Consider the following 12,214-nt stretch of genomic DNA (forward strand, 5'->3'; position numbering starts at 1 on the left):
ACAGGGAGCTCGGTGGAGGACGGGAGGGAACTCGGTGGAGGACTGCAGGGAACTCGGTAGAGGATGGAAGGGAACTCGGTGGAGGATGGGAGGGAGTTTGGTGGAGGACAGGAGAGAGCTCGGAGGAGGACTGCAGGGAACTCGGTAGAGGACGGGAGGGAGCTCGTGGAGGACGGGAGGGAGCTTGCGGCAGTGCTCTCGCCTGGCACGTGTGAACCCGGGGTGCCTGCTGAAAAGCAGGATGCTCACATCAGTGACTGATACCCTGCATCTTAGAAAATTCAGTTTTCTTCCCCTGGGATGTAAGATATGTAAAGGCAACATAAGGACATAGGATCACAGAGGATCGAGCGACGCGACCACAGAACACGGCACAGCAGAGGACAGAGGTGTGGCTGGGACACCAGAGTCCCTCCCAGGTCTGCAGGGAGGACAGAGGTGTGGCTGGGACACCAGAGTCCCTCCAGGTCTGCAGGGAGGACGGAGGTGTGGCTGGGACACCAGAGCCCCTCCCAGGTCTGCAGGGAGGATGGAGGGGTGGCTGGGACACCAGAGCCCCTCCCAGGTCTGCAGGGAGGACAGAGGTGTGGCTGGGACACCAGAGCCCCTCCCAGGTCTGCAGGGAGGATGGAGGGGTGGCTGGGACACCAGAGTCCCTCCAGGTCTGCAGGGAGGACAGAGGTGTGGCTGGGACACCAGAGTCCCTCCAGGTCTGCAGGGAGGACAGAGGTGTGACTGGGACACCAGAGTCCCTCCCAGGTCTGCAGGGAGGACGGAGGGGTGGCTGGGACACCAGAGTCCCTCCCAGGTCTGCAGGGAGGACAGAGGTGTGGCTGGGACACCAGAGTCCCTCCCAGGTCTGCAGGGAGGACGGAGGTGTGGCTGGGACACCAGGGCCCCTCCCAGGTCTGCAGGGAGGATGGAGGGGTGGCTGGGACACCAGAGCCCCTCCAGGTCTGCAGGGAGGACAGAGGTGTGGCTGGGACACCAGGGTCCCTCCAGGTCTGCAGGGAGGACAGAGGTGAGGCTGGGACACCAGGGTCCCTCCAGGTCTGCAGGGAGGACAGAGGTGTGGCTGGGACACCAGAGTCCCTCCCAGGTCTGCAGGGAGGACGGAGGTGTGGCTGGGACACCAGAGCCCCTCCAGGTCTGCAGGGAGGACAGAGGTGTGGCTGGGACACCAGGGCCCCTCCCAGGTCTGCAGGGAGGACAGAGGTGTGGCTGGGACACCAGAGCCCCTCCCAGGTCTGCAGGGAGGACGGAGGTGTGGCTGGGACACCAGAGTCCCTCCAGGTCTGCAGGGAGGACAGAGGTGTGGCTGGGACACCAGAGTCCCTCCAGGTCTGCAGGGAGGACAGAGGTGTGGCTGGGACACCAGGGTCCCTCCCAGGTCTGCAGGGAGGACGGAGGTGTGGCTGGGACACCAGAGTCCCTCCAGGTCTGCAGGGAGGACAGAGGTGTGGCTGGGACACCAGGGTCCCTCCCAGGTCTGCAGGGAGGACGGAGGTGTGGCTGGGACACCAGAGTCCCTCCAGGTCTGCAGGGAGGACAGAGGTGTGGCTGGGACACCAGAGTCCCTCCAGGTCTGCAGGGAGGACAGAGGTGTGGCTGGGACACCAGAGTCCCTCCAGGTCTGCAGGGAGGACAGAGGTGTGGCTGGGACACCAGAGCCCCTCCAGGTCTGCAGGGAGGACAGAGGTGTGGCTGGGACACCAGGGTCCCTCCCAGGTCTGCAGGGAGGACAGAGGTGTGGCTGGGACACCAGAGCCCCTCCCAGGTCTGCAGGGAGGACAGAGGTGTGGCTGGGACACCAGAGTCCCTCCAGGTCTGCAGGGAGGACAGAGGTGTGGCTGGGACACCAGAGTCCCTCCAGGTCTGCAGGGAGGACAGAGGTGTGGCTGGGACACCAGAGTCCCTCCAGGTCTGCAGGGAGGACAGAGGTGTGGCTGGGACACCAGAGCCCCTCCAGGTCTGCAGGGAGGACAGAGGTGTGGCTGGGACACCAGGGTCCCTCCAGGTCTGCAGGGAGGACAGAGGGGTGGCTGGGACACCAGGGTCCCTCCAGGTCTGCAGGGAGGATGGAGGGGTGGCTGGGACACCAGGGTCCCTCCAGGTCTGCAGGGAGGACAGAGGGGTGGCTGGGACACCAGGGTCCCTCCAGGTCTGCAGGGAGGATGGAGGGGTGGCTGGGACACCAGGGTCCCTCCAGGTCTGCAGGGAGGACAGAGGGGTGGCTGGGACACCAGGGTCCCTCCAGGTCTGCAGGGAGGATGGAGGGGTGGCTGGGACACCAGGGTCCCTCCAGGTCTGCAGGGAGGATGGAGGGGTGGCTGGGACACCAGGGTCCCTCCCAGGTCTGCAGGGAGGACGGAGGTGTGGCTGGGACACCAGGGTCCCTCCAGGTCTGCAGGGAGGACGGAGGGGTGGCTGGGACACCAGGGTCCCTGCAGGTCTGCAGGGAGGACAGAGGTGTGGCTGGGACACCAGAGTCCCTGCAGGTCCCCCTGCTTTTGTGCCACCTGCCCCCGCCCATGGCTTCTCAGCAGTACTTCTCTCCACGCTGCCTCGGGCCTCCGCTCTGCTCTACCCTTCCTGCAGCACCTGTGAAGCCCCCGGCCAGCGAGTTCCTACCCTCCTAGGCAAAGCTGATGCCTTCAGTGACTGGTTTCCATAGATTTTTTCCCCCAGCCCACAGAGATTGATTACTTTGTAGTCTTTTTAAGAGAAAACCTTGGGATATGAATTTTTAAAACTTGAAAGAGAACAAGTTCTCCATAAAGGTCTCTGGAGTGGTAATTCAATGACTAAATACATTTATCTAAAAATGTGTGTAAGATAAAACAGCTATAAGTAAGTAAAACAGGGTCTGTGTACTTCATTCTCAAATCTAAACTAACTTAACCAAAAGTGTCTGAAACAGTTTCAAGGCCACCATCCTTAATGTTAAAACTTGACAATAATTTTGGAAAACCACAGGCATGAAGGAGGCCGGGAAGGGCCTGTCCAGGTGCAGCCCAGGCCCCGGGCTCTCGAGGGGAGGCTGCTGTGGACCATCACGAGTTCAAGATGGTCCTGGTGATTCTCCCAAGAATAGAAAGCAGAGAAAAAGACCTGGCCACATGGCCAGGAACAAGGAGGACTCCCAGGACGCGGGAGCAGACCTTAAATGTCCCACTCCCCAGAGGATGGATACCCCAGGGGATGGATTTGGCAATGAACCTTGGAGGTACCCCGTTGTGACTCAGGTCCAAGCAGCAAATTGCATCCCGCAATATATGTTGAACTGTTATTTGCCAACTAAAAATTAAATAATAAGTAAAAGGAAAACATCTAGGAAAAAATTCCCCAGGAGGGGAAACTTGAGTTGGAACACTGAAGCCTAACTCGTGATGTTACAGATAATGAAAGCCCAATCAGAAGTACCAACATGGCGTTTCACAAATCCACAGACACAACACTACTACGTCCCAGGGATGGTCAAAAGGAAGAGGCGTCAGAATAGCATTTATCTTTTCATTAGCCCTGGGGATTAGGAATCCATTTATCTGTATATTCCGACAGCTGGGGAAATAAACCTGGACAGAAAATCTACATATACACTTAAATAGCAAGGAAGAAATGGGGTAAAGCTAACGCAAATCCACACAGAGATCCATAAACGTAGCGCCTAAACTTTGTAAGACTGTCACTGGACTGTAATAGGCAGGGACGTGTTTTCCTTGAAAGTATCTGTACAAATGATCCCGGTTCAAATGTATTTGAAAAAGGAACGTGGATATGTTAATTGGCGTGGTTGTGGTGAATACTTCACTATGTACACCCGAATCTTACAGTCACATACAGGCAACGTAAATTGTCACCTACGTACAAATACAGCTGGAGAAGACATGTGTAGGACCCTGGGTTATGAAAACAGTGAACGTGCAGGTGCTTCGGGGATTAGAGGCGTGTGAACCAAGCTCGCACTGTCCCCAGGATGGAGTTCCCGATGCCGAGAGGGTCCTGATGCCCAGAGGCTGTTGCTTCCGCCTTGAAGAACAGGCTCTGAGAGTCACAGCCCTGCACTGCGTGCTGTGGGGCCCAGGAGGCAGGAGGTGCGCGTGGGCTCCTGAGTGCCAAGTCTTCCCAGACGCGCTCCTGAGTTACAAAGGAGGGCAGTTTGGGATTCAGTTCAGAGACACAAAGTCCTTAATATGCGTCTAGTCACCAGGACGCAGGCTCAGCTCTCGGGCATCAGAAAAGTAAAACTGCATCCATTTGGAGAGGCCAGTTTGTGCCCCATCAGACGGGAAGAATGCCCCGTGCAGCGCGGCCTTCCTCTTCTGCTGCTCCCAGGTGAATCCCAATCCAGGTACAGCTCCCTCTGATCCTGCAGTCTGACTCCTTTTCCTTCATTACTCACAACACTTGAATGGATCGAGCAGGACGTGCGTCTTTCATTCAGAGCCCAGGAAGGAACCAAGAACTTCCAAACTACACTCTCTGAAGGTCAGTGGTTTGTGTCCTGTTTTTCATTAAGCAAAGCTGTGGGGGTTTGGGAGCTGGAAGGCAGCTGACTTTGAGGGTCTGGAAGGGTCCCAGTGTTTGTGTGCTCACTTCCTAGGGGTCTCCCCACACCGCCAGTGAGTGCATTGCATTGTGGGCTCTTGTCTTCTCACAGGAGAAGATTCTGACCAAGATACAAGACTTGGTGAAAGTGTAGCAAATTTCATCAGAAACAAAGAGAAAAAGCAAGGAGAGAGGGTCGGCTCAGCGAGGAGACGCACGGCTCTGCCTTCTTTGAGTCCCTGTTTTCACTGGGGCTTAAGGGAAGTTTCTGGAGAGTCCCACCCATGCACCCCCTTTGCTCTGGAGTGACAATGGGGTGGTATGAGACCCCTGATTCCCTCTCACGTGTTTCTGCCATGTGTCCAAGGAGTGCCAGGTTTGGAGAAGACGCAGTCATGAGATCACAATGACATGCTCAGCACCCTGGGCACCTCTGGGCCACCTTGGCCTCTGCAAACTGGTCCTAACTGGAACTTGCTGTGCAGCCCTTGAGGCTGCTGGCTCCCACAGTCTCTGGTCAGGAAGGTCTGGCTACGGTCCTCCACCTGAGAGACATCCTGCCGTCTTGAGTCAGAGCAGGAACAGGTAGCTCTGTACCAACTATTCAACAACCAGACACCAAAACCAAGCTGGGAGTTAGCAGGTGTGCCCTCTGTGGAGCTCACCGTCGCCGTCCACATCTCTGCCACCGTCACCTGCTCTGACCACTGCATCTCTGCCTGCAGCCTTGGTGTGAGGCGAGTGGCAGGAGCCCCCGCACAGCCTCTCTGGCGCCCTTCCAGGGTGGCGCTGGCCAGGCCTGGTTCTCTCCAAAGCACTGGCACCTGCTAAGGTAGGCGTTCACAAGTCCTGGCCTCAGGCCTCGGTCGCTTCCGGAAGTTGCATGAATTTACAAAGTAGTGTTGAGCAAGAAGATGAGGCCTAAGGTTCACCACCACTGTGAACAACAGAAACACACAGACAATTCACAGATCCAGTGTAACAAGCGTCAAATATGAATAAATTGCTTTCTGGTGACAAACTGATGTTTATTTTTAGCTGAGGAAATCCCTGCCTGGGAGCTCAGGATGTCTGTCGGACATTCTGCCGAGAGCGGCCCTCACTCCCTGGTCTGCAGACCGAGGAGGACAGGCTCTATGAAGCGGGTGCCGTGGTGTAGGACGCGGCTGTCCACAGATCTTTTAGCCATGCTTCAGCTGCAACGGGCCCTAAGACAGCCGCTGACCCAGAAATCAGCCAGAAGGAGAATCACAGCTGTGGGAGGCGGGTGGAGAAGGCTTTGTGACGGGCTTCCCCTGAACAGGTCGTGAGCACCTTGAGGACATGTCAGCCCGTGACGTCAGCGTGCAGAGCACACAGGCCCCCAGGAGGCAAGCACTCACGTTGGAGGTGATGTTCCAGAGCCTGAGGCGTGTCACAGACGTACTGCTGGGCCCGTGGGTCCTGGTGAAGGGAAGTCTGGACCAGGAGCCCTGTGGATGGCAGAGCAGCCCACAGGCCGCAGTCGCCCGCTGCAGTCGACCGCCATCCCGCAGTGCGGTGGGCAGAGGGCGACCTAGCGGTCACAGGACCTGTCCACAGGAGCACAAACTCCACAGCCTGCAGAGGGAGACCTGTGCTGCTCGCTCCTCCAGTGAGGTGCCCGCCTGCCTGCCAGGGGATTAGCGACGGACTTGGGAACAACCACCAGATGCTGCCCAGGTCTAAGGGGACAGATTGCGTATAAAGGAGTACATCGGAGCCGAAGTCCGGTGTCCGTCACAGTACAGCAGCAGGGTGAGGTTCCCAGTTGAGGCTCTCAGACAGAGAGGAACAGCAGACCTTGCGAAGCCTGGAGCCCCCGAGCCTGAGATGTCCACCAGGAGGAAGTCCATGAAGGTTGTCCATGCCTGCTAGCGAGCTGCCGTGTCCCCGGGGCCAGAGGCCGAGGTGACAAGAGGTGCCACAGTGGAAGGCACAGTCTGTGGATGGAAAGCAGTACCGAGTCAGGCGAGTGGATCTGCCTGTGTTTGGGCTTCCTTCCCTGAGGCTGCTGATACCCACACTTCGGGTCCTCATGGGGTGAGAGAACTGAGCTCCCTGGGACTCACATGAAGCCGAGAGAACTGAGCTCCCTGGGACTCACATGAAGCCGAGAGAACTGAGCACCCTGGGACTCACGTGAAGCCGAGAGAACTGAGCACCCTGGGACTCACATGAAGCCAAGAGAACTGAGCTCCCTAGTACTCACATGAAGCCAAGAGAACTGAGCACCCTGGGACTCACATGAAGCCGAGAGAACTGAGCTCCCTGGGACTCACATGAAGCCGAGAGAACTGAGCTCCCTGGGACTCACGTGAAGCCGAGAGAACTGAGCACCCTGGGACTCACGTGAAGCCGAGAGAACTGAGCACCCTGGGACTCACATGAAGCCAAGAGAACTGAGCTCCCTAGTACTCACATGAAGCCAAGAGAACTGAGCTCCCTGGGACTCACGTGAAGCCGAGAGAACTGAGCTCCCTGGGACTCACGTGAAGCCGAGAGAACTGAGCACCCTGGGACTCACATGAAGCCAAGAGAACTGAGCTCCCTGGGACTCACGTGAAGCCGAGAGAACTGAGCTCCCTAGTACTCACATGAAGCCAAGAGAACTGAGCTCCCTGGGACTCGCGTGAAGCCGAGAGAACTGAGCTCCCTGGGACTCACGTGAAGCCGAGAGAACTGAGCTCCCTGGGACTCACGTGAAGCCGAGAGAACTGAGCACCCTGGGACTCACATGAAGCCAAGAGAACTGAGCTCCCTGGGACTCACGTGAAGCCGAGAGAACTGAGCTCCCTAGTACTCACATGAAGCCAAGAGAACTGAGCTCCCTGGGACTCGCGTGAAGCCGAGAGAACTGAGCTCCCTGGGACTCACGTGAAGCCGAGAGAACTGAGCTCCCTAGTACTCACATGAAGCCAAGAGAACTGAGCTCCCTGGGACTCGCGTGAAGCCGAGAGAACTGAGCTCCCTGGGACTCACGTGAAGCCGAGAGAACTGAGCTCCCTAGTACTCACATGAAGCCAAGAGAACTGAGCTCCCTGGGACTCGCGTGAAGCCAAGAGAACTGAGCTCCCTGGGACTCACGTGAAGCCGAGAGAACTGAGCTCCCTGGGACTCACGTGAAGCCGAGAGAACTGAGCTCCCTAGTACTCACATGAAGCCAAGAGAACTGAGCTCCCTGGGACTCGCGTGAAGCCGAGAGAACTGAGCTCCCTGGGACTCACGTGAAGCCGAGAGAACTGAGCTCCCTAGTACTCACATGAAGCCAAGAGAACTGAGCTCCCTGGGACTCGCGTGAAGCCGAGAGAACTGAGCTCCCTGGGACTCACGTGAAGCCGAGAGAACTGAGCTCCCTAGTACTCACATGAAGCCAAGAGAACTGAGCTCCCTGGGACTCGCGTGAAGCCAAGAGAACTGAGCTCCCTGGGACTCACGTGAAGCCGAGAGAACTGAGCTCCCTAGTACTCACATGAAGCCAAGAGAACTGAGCTCCCTGGGACTCGCGTGAAGCCAAGAGAACTGAGCTCCCTGGGACTCACGTGAAGCCGAGAGAACTGAGCACCCTGGGACTCACGTGAAGCCGAGAGAACTGAGCACCCTGGGACTCACGTGAAGCCGAGAGAACTGAGCACCCTGGGACTCACGTGAAGCCGAGAGAACTGAGCACCCTGGGACTCACATGAAGCCAAGAGAACTGAGCTCCCTAGTACTCACATGAAGCCAAGAGAACTGAGCTCCCTGGGACTCGCGTGAAGCCGAGAGAACTGAGCTCCCTGGGACTCACAGGAAGCCCAGTCCTGGCGTCTGAAGCATTGGTCGCATTCACTCCCTGCGTAGATCCGCTTTCCTGACTCCGCCTGGACTCTGGATGGTCTCGCTTCCCCAGCTTTGAGCGGTATTCCCAGACACGCGCACTCCCTGAGCGGAGGCTGGCCGCTCCAGAGAGCGTTTCTGTGGCCAGCTCAGTGGGTGGGCCCGGCCTCCTCTGGAAGTGAGTTGATCTAAAGCGGACCAGGAGGCCACGCAGCCCCTTCCTCTCCCACTGTCCCTGAAACCCACGCCAGGGTCCTTTCTTCCTCCACTGCATCACCGAGAAGACGCGCTCTGATCCAGGACCTGCGGGTAGCTTCCTGAGGGCAAGGTGTGGCCAGTGCCCTAGCCCGTCCTGGTCTGGGCCCGGAGTCCTCCTGCTGGGCGGAGCCAGGCCCAGGGAGAGCGCCTTCCCCAGACGGCCCTGCTTGTTACGTAGCTCTGCTAAACACCTCGTTCCGGAGGAGCTGTCTCGAGTTCCATTTGTAAACCTGCACTGGTTCTGAGGCGTTTCACACCATGAGCTGTTTAAACCTTGTCTTTCAATACTAAAATTAGTTACCTGGTGGGATCTGACCTCAGTACGATTCTGTTTCATCAATAAAAATTGATGAGAGGTTGAGAGATGATCACAATAGGAATGTTGGCATTTGCAGTTTTAAAACGCTTTCTATGTAATTATTTTGCCATCAGAAAAACAATTATGACTTTTCTGCCTTTATGTGAAGAAAAGTGACTATTTGCTTATGCTGACACATTGATATGATCTTGCTCTGAGTTCACGCGGCTTCTTCTGTGGCCTTGTGTTACCAGGCGAGGAGAGTCCATGCAGCAGAGAACGTTCTGCGCTGAAGCCCACGCCGATGGTCAGGTCGGCACTGGCCCGCCGCCCCGGCTGCCGCGGGAAACCACTCTGTTCTCAGGTCCACCAGGTGACTCTCAGCCAGGGGCCAGGAGAAGTCTGTCCCTTCACACGGCCTGCTGTCTCCGCAGCCCAGGCGAAGGCTGACGCCTGCGCTGCCCACTGGCCTCACCTTTGTTCTCCAGGGCGCGTCGGGCCACGGCCTCCTGCCTGTGGCTCGGTAGGGCGTCCAGGTTTTCACGCTGCCCTGCGTGTCCTCAGTGGTGCTCAGACATCACCCGGGTCATGGTTTTTAACACGGGGCAACGGAATACGCGGGGTTGCCCGTTCCGCACCAGGTGCGGGACAGGTGGAAGATGACGTCTCTAAACGACCTGCATCATCTGCTAGCCACAGAGATCCGGCCTTCCTAAAAAGTGCTTGCGGTGGTAACCACACGGGGCACCTCAGAAATGCCTTTTTTGCCATTTTGAAGACCACTTTTGCTTTTGTGCCTGGATTTCCATGAAATGCCATCATGACTTCCTTCGGCTTGTAGATTTCCTGGTTGGCCCTCTGAATCAAGCTAAGAAAGGTCTCCTTCATGGGGCTGCTGCTCTGTTCCACGGGGGTCTTCAAGCACTTTGGCTGAGGCCTGGCCATAACATGCAGGTCTTCAGAGAGCATTTTAAGAACTAGCTCCCTATGCCAGGCATGGTGATCCTAGCGACTCAGAGGCTGAGGCAGGAGGATGGCAAGTTCAAGGCCAGCCTCAGCAACTAAACGAAGTCTTAAGCACAAAAAGAAAAAAGAAAGAAAAGGATTAGTTGCCTAAAATAAATGCAGGAACCTAAACGTCTATTCTGTGAACTCACATGCATCTGTGGAACCGAAATACTTAAGTGTGCATTCGGTTTTGAAGGACACCAAGCTATTTCTGTGGTTTACACGCTGAGAGAAAAGCGAAGGACAGAAGCCAGCTCACATGGAAGCGAGGCCCAGAGGCGACTTCCCTGCAGAAAGACTGCTCTTGCTGATTTACGGAGATGGACGAGGTCAGGGGTAAAACACAGGAGCCGCTTCTCAGAGAGACTCACACAGGCCCCAGAAGCGCCCTGCTGCTGTGCCACGTGGGGGACGCGAGTGCTCGGTAAGGACAGCCGGGCCTGCCTCTGCTGCCCGCTCCTCCCTCTGCTGACTGGCACGGACTCCTTGGCCTTGCCACCGATATTCACTACGTGCCTGATACTCCTAGAAACAATCTGGCCGTGTGACATTTAATAAAGGAAGTGCCAAATCTGTTTCGTACGTCACTGGAGATGCCATGGGTCTTCCAGTTCACCGCCTGGCGGTGAAGTCAACTTTTTACCTTACTCTCTGTGGGTCGTACCAAATGCTGAATAAACTCAGAATACAGAAAGTTCACTGGTAGGGCTTCCGTTTCCAAATTACAACCACTCTTTAAGAAATCGTGATTGTTGCCCGTTGGTATAGAATCAATGAAGAATATGAGCAATTCTATAAAATATGATTAAAATATTCCTTCTCTTTTGAATCACGTATAAGCGCAAAGCCATGTTTTTCTTATCATCCAACCAAACCACCATAGAACAGCCGAATGAGCAAGGGGAAGACATGGGAATTCACTGGTATCTTATTAAGCCAGAAATTAAAGATATTTTCAGAAGAAAAATAACAGTTTCTTCTCCCAGTTTAATTTTGGTTCTTGGGTGCAATGCATCGTGCATGAAAATCTGTCTGGGGAATTTACCAGACCGCTTGTTTGTGGAGTGGCTTTGAGTTTTGTGGGTCTAAATGTTTGCCAACCTTGCCTAACGGTGCCTGGACGTCACACCCGCGTGGCAAGCTTCGGTTCTCTGCTCTACCCTCTCCGGTGGGCCTGACGTCTCCTGACTCCCCTGCAGTGGGATCTGCAGCTTGGCCTTTGTGTGCCTGGCTTAGCTTGGTCAGCCTGGCTTCCTCCAGCGCCACAGAGCGTCCTGGTTTGAAGGCTGAAGTTCCCTACTGTGTTCTCCTGGGTGTGGAGTGATCCCTCATCTTGTTTTGGTTTACAATTTTTTGTCAATCAAGTGGAGCATCTTTTCATGTGCTTTTAAATATTTGCAAATCTTCCTTGGAAAAACGTCCGTTCAGATCTTTGCCTATTTTTAACTGGGCATTTTGATTTTCATTATTAAGTTACAAGAGTTTCACGGACCTTAATTACCACTCCCTTATCAGATGGGTATTTTGCAATTTTTTCCCACTTCGTGGATTGTGTTTTCAATGTAATTTTCGAATCATGATTAAATGCACCTAAAACAAAACTCCCCGTCTTGGTCAGCTTGGAGCCCAGCGCTCACAGGTCACCTGCACTCACACTGGGAGTCAGTCTCCGGAGCTTCTCCCCTGCTTCCCTTCCCTCCCTCACCAGCCTTCATCCCCCTCCGTTCCATCTTCAGTCTCTAAGAATTTGAGGAGTCATTCAGAATTTCATCTATAATTCAGAACGGTTCATTACTTTCCAATTCCCGACTACTGCTAAACGGAGCCTTGACCTTCAGCGAAGGAAAGCTTAATGGTCAGCAGGAAGAGAGGCTGAAGGGTGCCTCTCAGAGCGGCCTCCACCCTGCTGCCTGCCCAGGCGTGCGCCTTGATTGGCAGCAGGCTCTCTGTGACCTTGACGTGTCCCCATCCCCTTCCAGCTTCTCTAAGAAGAAGGGGAAAACCAGGAACGGGAATCACGTCTGCAAGACGTGCAGCCTCAGGGCGAGAGGCCAGTGGCTGCACTGACCTCCAGGACCCAGTCACCACTGCGCAGGACAGTGGACCAGCCTTCAGCATCGGCACAGCAACGCCAAGCCGTGGGCGGGACCAGACGCCCCACAGCAGGGCCAAAACTCCAGGGCTGGCAGCCCAGCGCCCATGGACCGGAGCTACCCAGACTAGGGAGCCCTCCCAGATTCCGGAATTGCGTTTCCTGAGTGTCGAGGA

This window comes from Sciurus carolinensis, unplaced genomic scaffold (genome assembly GCF_902686445.1).
Source record: "Sciurus carolinensis unplaced genomic scaffold, mSciCar1.2, whole genome shotgun sequence".
In the NCBI taxonomy this organism is placed as follows: Eukaryota; Metazoa; Chordata; class Mammalia; order Rodentia; family Sciuridae; genus Sciurus; species Sciurus carolinensis.